General features: G+C 38.4%; 1 pseudogene; it reads left to right on the forward strand.

The window, feature by feature from the left end:
• The first annotated feature begins 369 nt into the window (after positions 1-369).
• Positions 370-10,248, forward strand: LOC149211749 (putative protein phosphatase 2C 53; annotated as a pseudogene).
• Positions 10,249-15,309: the final 5,061 nt, after the last annotated feature.

Consider the following 15,309-nt stretch of genomic DNA (forward strand, 5'->3'; position numbering starts at 1 on the left):
ATAAAGGGATATAACGTTTCCTTGCATGTTAGAACCCCTAGAATAAAGGGATATACGTTTTTTGCAAGCCGCTGAAAGTGAAAAAGGGACATGCCAAATGCACCTTATCTTGCTTTTGATGGATGGTGAACGAAGGTGGTTTCGTTGATTCTAGGTCATGTCCCACCTGGGTATAGCTAAACAGCTAACGTTGATTCTGGGTCATGTCCCACCGGGGTATAGCCAAACAGCTAACGACATAACAAGAATATGCCTTCCTTCTTGTTATGAGGCGGACATCTTCCACTCTTTGGGCGAGTTCTAAACAGCTGACTTATTCTAGATGTGATTTTAATTGAATGCAATATAAATGCTCACCGTATTGTGAACATGGCTGGCATTTTAGCAGGAAGCACTGCAGCTGTCTTCGACTCCTACAGACATCGTTCTATACACGACTCTGATATTGAAATACGGTTAGGTTCACCCTGGAACCATGGCTCCCAAACACCTAGGAGCAGCTTTGTGCAGTCTCGGCTCAAGTCTGTGCTCACCATCGGAGATGAGAATCTGCTGCAGAGCGAGAGCGGGGAGAAGCAGGTCAAAAGGGTGGAGAAGAAGGTGTTGGAATTTAATTCCAACTGCAACAATGAACAGCTGTACAGGAATCTGATTTGCAGTAAATGTTAAAGGTGTTCGGTGCAGCAAAGTCGCCTTTGATATTTCTGGACATTAATATGCATTAAAGTTTGAGTTGATTTCCCCTGCAGACAGCTGACTTGTTTTTGATAAAGGCATCACCGCCTTGCTGCAATAAATTCTGAGATAAACATTAGAAGATATTTTGTAATATTTTATTGTTTTAATCAAATATCCTTCAGCATATAAATACCGCACAGCAGTTCTGTTTTAATGTAAGGAGAAGCAGCAGCAGCAGCTGAAGAATCACACAGAGCAGAGGAAAGCACGCAGCAGCGTGAAGAGGAAGAAGAATAATTTCAGAACCGTGAAATGCACAGCAGTGCAGAAATTTGAATGTAATTTGTTTTTTATGTTCATCTGTGTGGAACAGAATCGTTCCTTAGTGAATTTCTGAAGTAGATGTTCAGCAATAGAAGTTTTGAAATTCCCTCAGTATGAGGAAGACAAATCTGTAACAGTTAGTTTATTTTGATAAATACAAGTAAATTTTTCCTGTTTCTGTTACACCGTCACCGTTGCTGAAACACCTCGTAACTCAAAAATTACTTGACGTCAAAAGTTTACGTTGCTGAAACACGACGATCAGCGTTGCTGAAACACCTGTTTCAGCAACTGAAAAAAAACTGTGTTGCTGAAACACCGTTTCCAGCAAGCGAATTTTTCTGTTTTTCTGTGTAAAAACAGAGTGCGATTTTTGTCTGTTTGTTATGGGATTTATCAGAAAATTCCAACATGGTATCAGAGCTAGTCTAGGCACTCAGTGAGTCAAAAACAGAGATTGTTTTTCACTGTAGGAGCTGTAAGAAGTTTGTTGAGCAGGATTTTTCTAGCAGAGAAAGTTTTTGCTTGTTTTTCAAAATACAGTCAGTATCTTTTCTTTACCAGTACAGGTTAAGATGGCAGATGCTGGAACAGGTTTGACAAATCCCCAACTACCTCAGTTTAATGGGAAAAATCACAGTTATTGGTCCATAACAATGAAAGCATTGTTTGCTTCTCAAGGAATATGGGAGCTGGTTGAAACAGGGTATGTTGAACCTGCAGATGCAACAACGTTGGCTGCTTTGACAGCAGCAGAAAGAGACCAATTGAAGAGTGACAGAAAGAAGGATGCCAAAGCCCTCTTTTTCCTCTTCCAATCAGTACATGAAAGTGTTTTTCCGCAGATTGCAGCAGCAACAAAATCTAAAGAGGCATGGGATATTCTCCAAACTGCCTACCAAGACATGGAGAAGGTGAAGACTGCAAAGTTGCAGATGTTGAGGAGAGACTTTGAAAATCTCAGCATGAAGGAATCTGATACAATAGATTCATTCTTCACCCAGGTTATTGGCTTGATAACCCAGATAAGATCTCATGGTGAGATTCTTGAAGATAGAAGGGTTGTAGAGAAAATCTTGAGATGTTTACCCTCAAGGTTTGAATCTATTGTGGTGGCAATAGAAGAAACAAAAGATCTCTCACAGTTCACGGTAGATGAGCTGAGTGCTTCTTTGTTGTCTCATGAACACAGACTGAGTAGAGGAACAGATTCCTCTTTTGAGCAAGCATTCAAGACTCAGATGTCTTTTGGCCAAAGAAGAGGTGGAGGCAGAGCAAATTACAGAGGTCGTGGAAGAAGCCAAAACAGAGGTAGAAATTACCCTGCTAGCACAAGCGGAAGGAGCTGCAATCAGAACCAAGCTGAAGGTTCAAGCAAACAGCAAGCTCATGGACAAAGGTATGACAAATCCCAAGTCCAATGTCATTATTGTAAAAAATTTGGGCACTATGCCAATGAATGCAAGAAAAAACAAAATGACATGAACAATAGGCAGAATGTTAATTTTGCAAATGAAGAAGACATGAACCCAAAGAATGTGCTGTTAACATGTAACATAGCACAAGACAAACAAGATGATTTTTGGTTCTTAGACTCAGGTTGTAGTAATCACATGACTGGAAATATTGCAATGTTTGCCAATCTGGATGAAAATGTGAAATCTGAGGTAACAATAGGGACTGATGATAAGATAACTGTCAAGGGTAAGGGCAGTGTCAATATCCGAGCAAAAAATGGAGAACAGATGACTGTGCAAGCTGTATACTATGTACCTGGTCTGAAATGTAATCTTTTGAGCATTGGACAGCTCATGAACAATGGTTACAACGTGTTCTTCAAAGATGATTTGTGTACTATCAGAGACATACCTCCAAGTAAGAAGATCATTGCACAGGTGCAGATGACCAGCAATAGAATGTTTCCTCTCAAACTCAGGGCAGATTTGAAGGAAGGCAGAACTATTGCGGCTGTAACACAAGAAGTCTTTCAAGAACAGGTGAAAGATGTGAATTGGTTGTGGCATTTGAGATTTGGACATCTCAATTTCGGAGGCCTGAATCTGTTGCACAGAAAGGGCATGGTAAAGGGATTGCCGTTGATTGAGAAACCGGACAGCCTTTGTGAAGGCTGCATCTTGGGCAAACAACATAAAGAAAGCTTTCCAGCAGGAAAGAGTATAAGGGCAAAAGCACCCTTGGAAATTGTTCACTCTGATGTGTGTGGACCGATGCAAATACCATCATTTGCTGGAAATAGATATGTTTTAACTTTTATTGATGATTACACCAGAAAGACATGGGTGTATATGCTGAAACAGAAGAGTGAAGTGTTTGAGAAATTCCGCCACTTCAAAACTCTTGTTGAAAAGCAGAGTGGGCATTATATCAAAGTGCTCAGAACAAATAGAGGAGGAGAGTACATCTCCCAAGAATTTCTGCGTTTTTGCAGAGAGAATGGCATACAAAAGCAGTTCACAGCAAGGTATACACCTCAGCAAAACGGTGTTGCTGAAAGAAAGAATAGGACCATTCTTGACATGGTCAGAAGTATGCTGAAGGCAAAACACTTGCCGTATGAGTATTGGGCAGAAGCTGTTACTTGCGCAGTTTACATCTTGAATAGATGCCCAACTAAAGCTGTCATGAACAGAATACCTGAAGAGGCATGGAGTGGTCAAAAGCAAATTGTCACTCACATGAGAGTATTCGGTTGTGTGGCATATGCACATGTACCCGATCAGCTAAGAAAAAAGCTTGATAGTAAGGGGGAGAAGTGTGTCTTTATTGGCTATTGTGATGAGTCAAAAGCATACAAACTCTATAATCCATCCACCAAGAAATTAATAATAAGCAGAGATGTGCAGTTCATTGAAGATGAAGCTTGGGATGGAAGCTTAGATAAAACAGTGAATGTGAAGACAATTGTGTCTCATGAAGAAGAAGAGGAAGGGACAGCAGCAAATAATCCTTCCTTGGTGGCTCCTCCTACACCACAGCAAGTACAACAAACCACACCACAAGCCGGAATCCGAACAGCCTTGAGAAGTCAAGGAAGAACAGTTGTTGTTACACTACAAACAGTAACTGCTGAAACACCACAGGGATCAAATACACCCTCAAGTTCGGATGGAACTCCAAGCACACCAAGAAGACCAAGATTCAGAAATCTGAATGAGATTTATGAACAAGGAGATGTAAGTAACAATACCGGTCTGAATTCATTATTTGCTTTGTATTGTCATATTGATGACCCAATCCATTTTGAAGATGCTGTAAATGAAGATAAATGGATTGAAGCAATGAATGAAGAAATTGGTGCAATTGAGAAGAGTAAAACATGGGAGTTAGTGGACCTCCCTGAAGGCAAGGATGCCATTGGAGTTAAGTGGGTCTATAAGACCAAAAGTAATGCTGAAGGTAAGATTGACAGGCACAAAGCAAGGCTTGTTGTGAAAGGCTACAAGCAGCAACAAGGCAGAGACTATGATGAAACCTTTGCACCAGTAGCAAGGATGGAAACAGTCAGAACAGTGTTGTCTATTGCAGCACAACACAAATGGAAGATTTATCAGATGGATGTTAAATCTGCATTCCTGAATGGAGTGTTAAAAGAAGAGGTTTATGTTGATCAACCTCCGGGCTATGAAGTTGAAGGACAAGAGCATAAAGTTTGTAAACTGAAGAAGGCTCTCTATGGGCTGAAGCAAGCTCCAAGAGCATGGTACAGCAGAATTGATGCTTATCTGATTGAGAATGGGTTTGCTAAGTGTGATGGTGAACCCACACTCTACATAAAGCAGAATGACGGTAAGATTATTATTGTTGTTTTATATGTAGATGATCTGATTTTTACTAGCAATGATGCTTCTCTCATTGCTGATTTTAAAGCAGTCATGAAGAGTGAATTTGAAATGACTGACTTGGGCTTCTTAAGATATTTTCTTGGAATTGAAGTAGACCAAAGTGAAAATGGTGTTTTCATTTCTCAAGATAAATATGTAGAAGCTATTTTGAAGAGATTTAACATGCAGAACAACAAGGCTACTGTGACTCCAACAGTAGTGGGGCTGAAATTAACCAAAGAAGACAGCAGCAAATATTTTGATCCAAAATTGTACAAGAGCATAGTTGGCAGCCTTATGTACTTGACTGCAACTAGGCCGGACATTATGCACGCTGTGAGTTTAATCTCCAGATTTATGGAAAGACCGAAAGAGACTCATTGGCAGGCAGCCAAGAGAATTCTAAGGTATGTGAATGGAACGAAGGCGTTTGGTATTTTGTACTCCTCTTCTGAAAGTTTCATGTTGACAGGTTACACTGACAGTGATTGGGCTGGAAGTGTTGATGATAGGAAAAGCACATCGGGATATGTGTTTCATATGGGATCGGGAGCCATCTCATGGGCTTCCAAGAAGCAACCAGTTGTGGCTTTGTCAACAGCAGAGGCAGAGTATGTGGCAGCAACAGCAGCAGCATGCCAAGCAGTATGGCTGAGAAGAGTTCTCAAAGATTTGTGTCATGAACAAGAAAATGGCACAACCATTTACTGTGACAATAGCTCAGCAATAGCATTGTCTAAAAACTCTGTTTTTCATAAAAGAACAAAGCACATAGACACCAAATATCACTTCATACGTGAATTGGTTAACAATGGTGAGATTGTTTTGCAGCACTGCAGAACAGAGGATCAGCTTGCAGACATCTTGACAAAACCATTAGCAAAGAAAGGTTTTGATCATTTCAGAAAATGTCTGGGTATGCAGCAGTTGAAATTAAGGGGGAGTGTTGGAATTTAATTCCAACTGCAACAATGAACAGCTGTACATGAATCTGATTTGCAGTAAATGTTAAAGGTGTTCGGTGCAGCAAAGTCGCCTTTGATATTTCTGGACATTAATATGCATTAAAGTTTGAGTTGATTTCCCCTGCAGACAGCCGACTTGTTTTTGATAAAGGCATCACCGCCTTGCTGCAATAAATTCTGAGATAAACATTAGAAGATATTTTGTAATATTTTATTGTTTTAATCAAATATCTTTCAGCATATAAATACCGCACAGCAGTTCTGTTTTAATGTAAGAAGAAGCAGCAGCAGCAGCTGAAGAATCACACAGAGCAGAGGAAAGCACGCAGCAGCGTGAAGAGGAAGAAGAATAATTTCAGAACAGTGAAATGCACAGCAGTGCAGAAATTTGAATGTAATTTGTTTTTTATGTTCATCTGTGTGGAACAGAATCGTTCCTTAGTGAATTTCTGAAGTAGATGTTCAGCAATAGAAGTTTTGAAATTCCCTCAGTATGAGGAAGACAAATCTGTAACAGTTAGTTTATTTTGATAAATACAAGTAAATTTTTCCTGTTTCTGTTACACCGTCACCGTTGCTGAAACACCTCGTAACTCAAAAATTACTTGACGTCAAAAGTTTACGTTGCTAAAACACGACGATCAGCGTTGCTGAAACACCTGTTTCAGCAACTGAAAAAAAACTGTGTTGCTGAAATACTGTTTCCAGCAAGCGAATTTTTCTGTTTTTCTGTGTAAAAACAGAGTGCGATTTTTGTCTGTTTGTTATGGGATTTATCAGAAAATTCCAACAGAAGGTAGTATCTCCCTGTGTCTGTGTCAGTGTCCCGAAGGAGAATGGTCACATTGCCCGCAAGTGCCATTATCTCCACTAGATAGGAAACTGCCGCAGAGGCTACGTATTCCACTCCAGTTGCTGGGCCTGAATACGATGTGTGCAGTGATGCAACAGCCGATGCAGGTCAACGAGGAAGGTTTGCATTATGCGGTCGCGTGCAAACAGGGTCAGGGAGAATTCATGGAGGATACCCACAATGTTGTTGTCAATGTTCTGGGTGATTCCAAACAGGGTTTCTTTGGCGTCTTTGATGGTCATAGCAGGAGGGAAGCTGTAGTTTTCGCTGCCCAAAATATTGGGCAAAATATTGTAGATGCTATGCTCGGGTCCTAGTTACCAGAAACGGGACGATGTCCCCCGTTTCTGGCAGAAACCTTCGCAGAAACCGCGACCATACTAGAAACGCCGTCTGCAACGGCCGTTTTCGTTTTCACTGGCAAGAAACGGTTTCCGGCGAAACGAAACAGTTTCTTCTGGCCGTTTCCGGATAGACTTGCAGTTTCTTCTGGCCGTTTCCGGATAGACTTGCAGTTAAATTTATTTTTTCAGACTCAGATTAAATTTAATTTTTTCAAACGTGGGTTAAATCAAGTTTAATTAGCAATTGATTACACATACAGAGAGTTTAATTGGCAGTTCACTGTTAGTCTGCTGCGCTGGACTGTTAGTTTCTGAGCTGGACTGTTAGTTTCTGGAAATTAAACATAAGAACTCCAGAGTCCAGGGTATTTGTGAGCGAGCAGCTGAAGAAAGAACGAGCTGAGAACGCAGGGTATTGTGAGAGCGTTGCCAAAGAAAAACACCAGTTGCCAAGCAGCTTCACGCCCGCATCTTCAACAGCATTGTCAAAAGGTACTACCTACACACTTCAATCTCTGGTTTTCTTTTATGAATGCTCGTTCTAGAGTCTAGACCACAATTCTCTCAAGATTTGGGTAGGTAAGGTTCGCTGGGATCAACTGTTCATATCATAATGCGCTATCCCTGTGTTCAGTCCCGTAATATCCTTGTATGCTTGCCAAGTTGTATCATGTATGCGGATTTTGAACTCTCTGCTATACGGTCTTGTCATTCTCCTGTTGTAAGTACTATGACTATAAATCGATCTGCAGAGGATGAGCAGTTCTCTGTTCAGTTCCATATGGATCAAGAGGGGTGCTTGAACCTGAAACTTGCATTGCCAAGCGGTCAAAAACAAGTATCTCCTTCTCTTCCTAGGTCTTCCATTAGACCTTCACCTCGGTTTGGAATTTCTGATGCATCTTCAATGTGTTTTAATGGAGAAATCCCAGCCCACAGTTTTAACGATCACTACCCGATATCAGAATCTATTGGAAGCCCAGATATTTTATATGAGGCCGTTGATTTAGAGGAAGATCCGAAGATGTATCAAATTCCACAAACAAAGAGACTCGTGCCTTTGATCCGAAAACAGTAAGAACCAATTAGCGTGGACCTTTTTGGGTACAAATTGTCACGACTTTTCTCCTCTCTGGAATATGCCTTTGCATCACAGGAACCGTTACAATGTTCTACATTTATTTCCCCGAGGTTTATATAACATCCATATGGTTTACAAGATTTTGAGCTGCAAGCTCATTCACACAAATTAGAGGAGTATTATGCCCTGTCTTAGTTTTGAAGTAAGAGCATAAGATCGAGAACTCTATGTCGTATCCTCGCAAGTCTCAGCATAAGTAAAATAAATTTCCCCGAGGTTTATATAACATCCATATGGTTTACAAGATTTCGAGCTGCAAGCTCATTCACACAAATTAGAGGAGTATTATGCCCTGTCTTAGTTTTGAACTCATAAGATCGAGAACTCTATGTCGTATCCTCGCAAGTCTCAGCATAATTAAAATAAGGATTACAACATAAGTAAAATAAGGATTACAAGGTGAACAATTTAAAACCCTCAATCATTTATTTTTGGGCCGGTCACATGGAAAAGATGAAGTCTACAGGTTCATCAAGTAAAGTGTCGAAATTGGGTAGAAATTACTGAAATGAACCTATATCTTTCAATGATGTTTTCAAAATCTCAAGTTCAGTTCAAGATAACCACCGAATATTAGGACTAAGAAGCTATATAAATTACCCAACAGTCATTTGATCTAGCAATGTGGAATTTTGGTTTTCGAAGAATTGACATTGAAATTAACATGATGAAACCTTGGTATTATATTGCTCAAGTTACAGTGTTTTCCTGAAAATTACATTCTAATGAGCACGTAAAGCATGCATCATTAACAACGAGTTCGGATCTAGTAGGGGTTTATATTTAAATCACCGCCAGATAAAGTGACAAGTTACAACACAACACATCATTATTGTATGGTGCACACTTCCCAAGTCTAGAAATCAACACCGAAGAGCATGAAAATTGAGCAGTGATTCTCGCTATTTCTTTTATTATTCATAGCCACCAATGACCAAACATAAGCTTAGCCATCATTAATTCCATATTAAAGATCCAAAAATTTAGCCATCATTAATTCCAAGAAAATAGCAAATATTGATAAGAATAAGAGATTTGAAATATAAATAATTAAATTTGTTCTTTTGAATATATATGTATCTCTAAAGTCACTTTCAACAATTCATATCAAAATGCAAGTAAACCTAATAATCTAGATTTTGAAGCTCATTTTCTGGAATAGTTGTTGAGCTTGAGCCAATTCCAAAAGAATTATTTTGGTCAATAGACTTCATGGTATCATCAAGCATGTCTTCAGCATTGTCTTGTAGCACCTCAAGTGGAAGCTCATCAATTTCGTCATCTTGTGAACCACCAAAATCCCACATTCTCGTGGGTCCAGTTTATATTATATTATATTGTTCACCTTTAATATGGTGTTTTTCTCTCTCCTCGTTTCTTATATGCGAAACCTCCAAACTTCGTTTCTCGTACCATTCTCGTTTCCCGTTCCGTTTCTCGTTTCTTGTTTCTGGTAACATAGGCTCGGGTTGGGAGATGAAACAGAGAACACTCTCGAATAGGCCGTTAGAGCTGGATACTTAACAACAGATGCAGAGTTTTTGAAGCAGGAGGTTGGCAGCGGTACTTTTTGTGTCACTGCTCTAATTATTGATGGTAACTTAGTGGTTTCCAATGCTGGGGACTGTCGAGCAGTTATTAGCAGAAACGGTGCCTCTGAAGCTGTTACTTATGATCATCGAGCTGAAAGGGAGGACGAGCGACAATGGATAGAGAATTTGGGTGGAATTGTGGATCACCGCCACGGAGCTTGGTGAGTTCAGGGATCTCTAGCTGTATCTAGAGGAATAGGTGATTCACACATGAAAGACTGGATAACGGCTGAACCAGACACTAGGAAGATTGAAATTACATCTGATTGCGATTTTTTAATTTTGGCATCAGATGGATTGTGGGATAAAGTTAGTAATCAGGAAGCCGTGGACATTGCCAGGCCTTTCTGTGTTGAGAAGCAGCCTGATTTAGCACCATTAAGAGGAGGCCTTATAGCTGCCTGCAAAAAGCTTGTAGAGGCAGCAGAACCAGAAAATCACAAGCTGATGTCAGTGTGATGGTAATACAACTCCCACTTTTTTGCAAGAATGAGAATTTCTGTGGATGAGGTGAAGTAGGAATGAACAGTTGACTAAAGCATCTCATCCAAATTGGGTGTTGAATTCAAAATGACAACACCATATATTCATTAGCATATTAATAGGTCGGAAGGATGAGGGTCCTAATCTTTTATGTAAAAGGGGAGACACATATATCCATTTTTGTACAGAACCACAAATTGACAATTCTAATGATTTTTTTCACAAACATTCTCTCATTCAATTTCAATGATCCTGCTTCATCGGGTATTTATTGTGGATATCTTTTCGGTATCATGTTGAAAAAGGTTACAATTTGTATCATTTAAAGTATCAAAGATGCTATATTAGTCTAGGGAATAGTTTACTTAGGACAATTTTGGTGTTATTTGAATTTAGTTGATGATTTTCAATGAGATTCCAGTATTTCATTAATATAAAAATGAATTTTTGATAATGTGGAAGATGCGTAACAAACTTAAATAATATATATTTATATTTTATACTACAATTTATTTAAATTTAAAATATATTATATTATATGTTAATATTTTTTGTGATCTATAATATTTATGACAATATTTTTGGTAAAAATTACATAAGAGACAATCTTGTAAACACATTTCAAACCAACCAGTGTGGTTCTTCTTCATAACAAGATGAGGAACTAGATCTAGGCAATGAAATAAATAGACGAAAAGAAAATGTAATTAGCCATTAGAATATAACAACTAATTGGACTTAATACCCATTATTAATAATATTTAATATTATTATTTGACCAAGGAAAAGAAAGGGAACCAAACTAAATTTATAGAATTGAATTATAATATTATAAATAATATTATTAAAATAAAATCCAATACTTAATATTATTAATCAAATAAAGTTTGTTAATAAAATTACGAAACCACAAAAAATATATCAAAAATAATATTATTACTAAAAGTAGTGTTGTGATAAATATTGATATTATAGATAATATTGTTAAAATATTATAATAAATTTTTAATCTTACCACTAGCATCATTAATCACAAATATTTTTCTAAAAATATAAACATAGATAATACTATAAAATCTTCAAACAAAAAAATAATAATAATAAAATAGATACAAAAAAATTTAGGAATACACAATTATGAAACCAAAAAAGAAACTAACAAAGGTAATATTATTACTCAAAATGAGTATTATGACTAAAATTTAGGAATACACAATTATGAAACCAAAAAATAAATTATCAAAGGTAATATTATTTTTATTTTCTCGGCAAAGACTATTATCTATTAACTGAAAATAAAAATATATTTACATATAAGCGAGACCTCAGAAGAGTCATGAGGCCTCTGTACACAGCAAGTTCGCCTCAGAATGTGAGAATTCTGAGCATAGGTGCTACAAAAGACTTCATTACAAAAAAACATTTTAGATAAAGACCAGAAGATGAGAGAGGTTGTGCACGAGAGCATAGAAGCGAGAAGCCATTGCAGGTCTGCCTGTAAAGCATTGCTTCTGGCTTGAAACTGAGCAAAAAACTTCAAGCTGACGGAGATAAACCATGTGTTTTATCAAAGTGCCTGAAAACAGTCGTCTGCTTGACATACAAAAAACAAAAGATACCGAACGGCGCCGCGTGTGCTTAATCTTCCTTGCTTCCGCCAGGGGTCTTCTCATCTGCCGGACGTTCACAAGCCACCTCCAAAACTTCATCACCACCCTTATCATCCTCAGGGATTAAAATTAGGCGGTTGGAGTCATTCATAGCTTCAACCCCTTCAGCAGTGAGAGTGTCGACATTGGGCAGAGTGATTCTCGGGCTCTCAATGTTCCCTGTTTGATCCACCAAAGCTTTCTCCAAACTGTCCAAGGTCAGAGGCTGCCCGGTGCTCTGAGAGGGTCCCGGTGCTATGAAAGCCAAAGGATGGATGGGATTTTCTTCGTCAGAGATAATTAAGGTGATGTCGGCAGAGACCAGAGGTCGGATGAGGTTACTTTGGAATTTAAAATGAGTGGTCTGAAAGGCGTTGTTAGGGAGAGGCCAACGAACTGAGTTAGAGGGTTGTACAGTAGCCTGAGGTGGATGGGGAATGGCAGGGGAATTATCAGGGTTATCGGAGCTGCTAGGAGAGAACCGAGAGCCTTCACGAGGATTACCTCTGGGTCTTTTCTTGCCCACTTGTTGACCCATGATGAAATGCAGGAGAAAGGCAATAAAAACCACAGAACCAACAAAGAGCGTAGTAAACAAGCGAAATGCGTGAACCAGAGCAGGATAAGTGTTCTGCTTACCCCTGAGTCGCGTTTGAAACATGCAAGGCGTGCCTCTGAGGAGGAGAACTCTCTTTCTTCCAGGAGAGTTCGCAAACCAAAATTCAGAAATAGAGTAATTGGAACCCATCGTGGAAAGGAAGAGCTGGGTGATGAGGAATATAACCAGCTTCGCCATGCCTTGAACCGTGTAACCCATAAATGCGCAGACACCACCGTTGTTGTCATAACGCTAAACCTTCATATTACCTGAGGTGAAGATCTGGAGAGCCTTGCCGCTCTGCTGCATGCAGTACGCGGTAATTACACCTGCCATCAAAGCCATTTATGACCGCTCTAACACCCGCATCCGGGGATCAAAGGTAATATTATTACTCAAAATGAGTATTATGATTAATATTATAGATAATATTGTTAAAATATTCTTATAATAACTTTTTAATCTTACCATTATTATCATTAATAACATACTCTAAAATAAGAATAAGTAAATAAATAAATAAAAATAATTCAAAAATAAAAAAACTTAGGAGTGTAAAGCAGGGATCCAACACTTTTGATATTCTATTCAGATTAACTAGTCTCTTCTTAATTTTTAGGAATAGTTTAATTTGTGACGATTGCGCAAACTGAAAGTTATATGTGGGGAGATTTGACATAGATATCTAAAAATTATAATAATAAGGTTAAAATCAACACATATAGTGAGTATGATACCAACCCAATTACCTACTCCTCTAAATACCAAAAAAATATAACATTATTCATTTCTACAATAATTTTTTTATTATTTATTATTTTTTCATTACTACACTAAGAGTTTTCTTAAATAAAATGTAATTTAAACCACGTATCCAATAATTTTAATTTAATGGTTACCAAACTTAGGAGTAATTACCAATTCAACTCGATCTCTTGACTTAGTTTTGATAAAGACTCGAAATAATCGATTTTCAAGTCGAAATCCTCTAGTATCCATTAGATCTCATTACGAAGATAATGCAAAATACAAATAACCTTAGAGTGAACCATAGATCTCATTACGAAGATAACCCAAAATACAAATAACCTTAGAGTGAACGAGGTCAAGGACGAGAGGACCTCCCCTACCGTTCACATTTAATTACTCCACTAAGTTTTTGGTGTAAATTGTAAATTTAGACATATAATGGTAAAGGAGTAAAGTTGGTAATTTATTTTTATTGTTAACTTTAAATTGTATTATTAATTTGACACGAACTTTATAATTGATATATAACATAATTTACTCTATATTTATTCACATACAAATATTTTCATCAAATTATAAAATTTAAATAATGTTAAATAAGAATTTTTTTGTTTTTTTTTAACAGAAACGGGTAGTGGATATATTAGAAGCTTGGCCTTAATGCCAAAGAGTGGATTACAAAGGGTGAGTGTAAAACGATAAGTGCCAAATGGCCTTGCAAAATCGTGACAATTATGATTAGCTCACATCTTTTATTAGTTGCAACTATGTGATCAATTTCAGAGATTTTCTCAAGCTAAGCAATAAAACATGACAATATTCTGAATTAAGGAATTGGTTCCCAAATTTCCTGTCCTTCTTTGAGAAGGGCACTAGCTGTAAGAAGGGCTGCTTTGTTAGCTTCAGTGTCCGCCTCCTTATTATTGGTTCTCAACACATGATAGAAATTTAAATTCTGGAAAGAGTCACCAAGGTCTGAAATTCTGTGAATTAGCCTTGCTAGCCTTACGTCCTTTAGCTTAGAGCGAGTCACCATAGTGTTGATAATAACCTGAGAATCTCCAATAACATTAACCTCCCTGATGTTCAGCACATTTAGCATCTTGAGTTCTTGAAAAAGAGCCAAAGCCTCAGCTTGGATGCTGGAAGCGATGCCCAAGCCCCAGGCGAAACTGTGAATGCTAAAACCAGCTGGGTTTAAAATAACTCCTTCAGCACTAGCTCTTCCAGGATTGCCCTTAGCACCCCCATCAAAAAATAAAGAGTGCCTCTGCTGGTTTTCAATCCATCCTTGGAGTTCGTTCGCTGTAACCCTTATTTACCAAACTTTTGGGAGGGAGATACTCTTTACCAAATTTTGGAACTGTAGGTCGAGAGAAAAGCCCTAGTTTTTATCTTGCTGGGTGAGATTTAGATCATCTTTGTGGTCTCTCAGACACTCTTTTAATTGGCATTTTATTTTAATAGTCACTAGCTTGACGTCCTGCTCGCAGTTTCGGAAAATCCTTTTGTTTCACTCAAGCCAGATCTGCCAGCAGATAGTTTTAGGGAGAATAAACCAGGCAGCTCTAATAATTTTGTTTTTTGGAGGAGGACTAGGGTACCTTTGCAGCCATTTGTCAAAAAAATCAACAGTGGAGGAAGGAAAATCGAAGCTGGAACTTAGAGTATTCAACAGCGCGAACCAGATCTGCAAAGTAAAGGAACAATCAAGCATCAAATGTGGAACACTTTCCTCATTTACCTTGCAAAGTATGCACCTTGAAGGGCTGTGGAAGCCACGCTTCTGCAGATTATTGTCAGTCAAGATTTTGGAATGGCATAACAGCCAATTGAAAAAATAAATTTTAGGCAGAGAGGGGTGGTACCAAATCCCTTTCCAAGACTCTGGATTTGTGGCCACATGGGGGCGCTCACACAACTTGGCGTATCCCTGAGCAACGGAATAACCACCAGCCTGCACACCCCAACCTCTAGAATCCCTACTTCGCATCCACGATGGAGCCAATTCGTGAAGCTTGGAGAGCAGTTCCTTGCGTTCTATAGCCAAATTTGGGGGTGTTTCAATTTTCCATCTAGCCCAACGAGAT

Source organism: Pinus tabuliformis, chromosome 1_1 (assembly GCF_031772625.1).
Source record: "Pinus tabuliformis cultivar Carrire ecotype Pingquan chromosome 1_1, CPIR1, whole genome shotgun sequence".
NCBI classification, from domain to species: Eukaryota; Viridiplantae; Streptophyta; class Pinopsida; order Pinales; family Pinaceae; genus Pinus; species Pinus tabuliformis.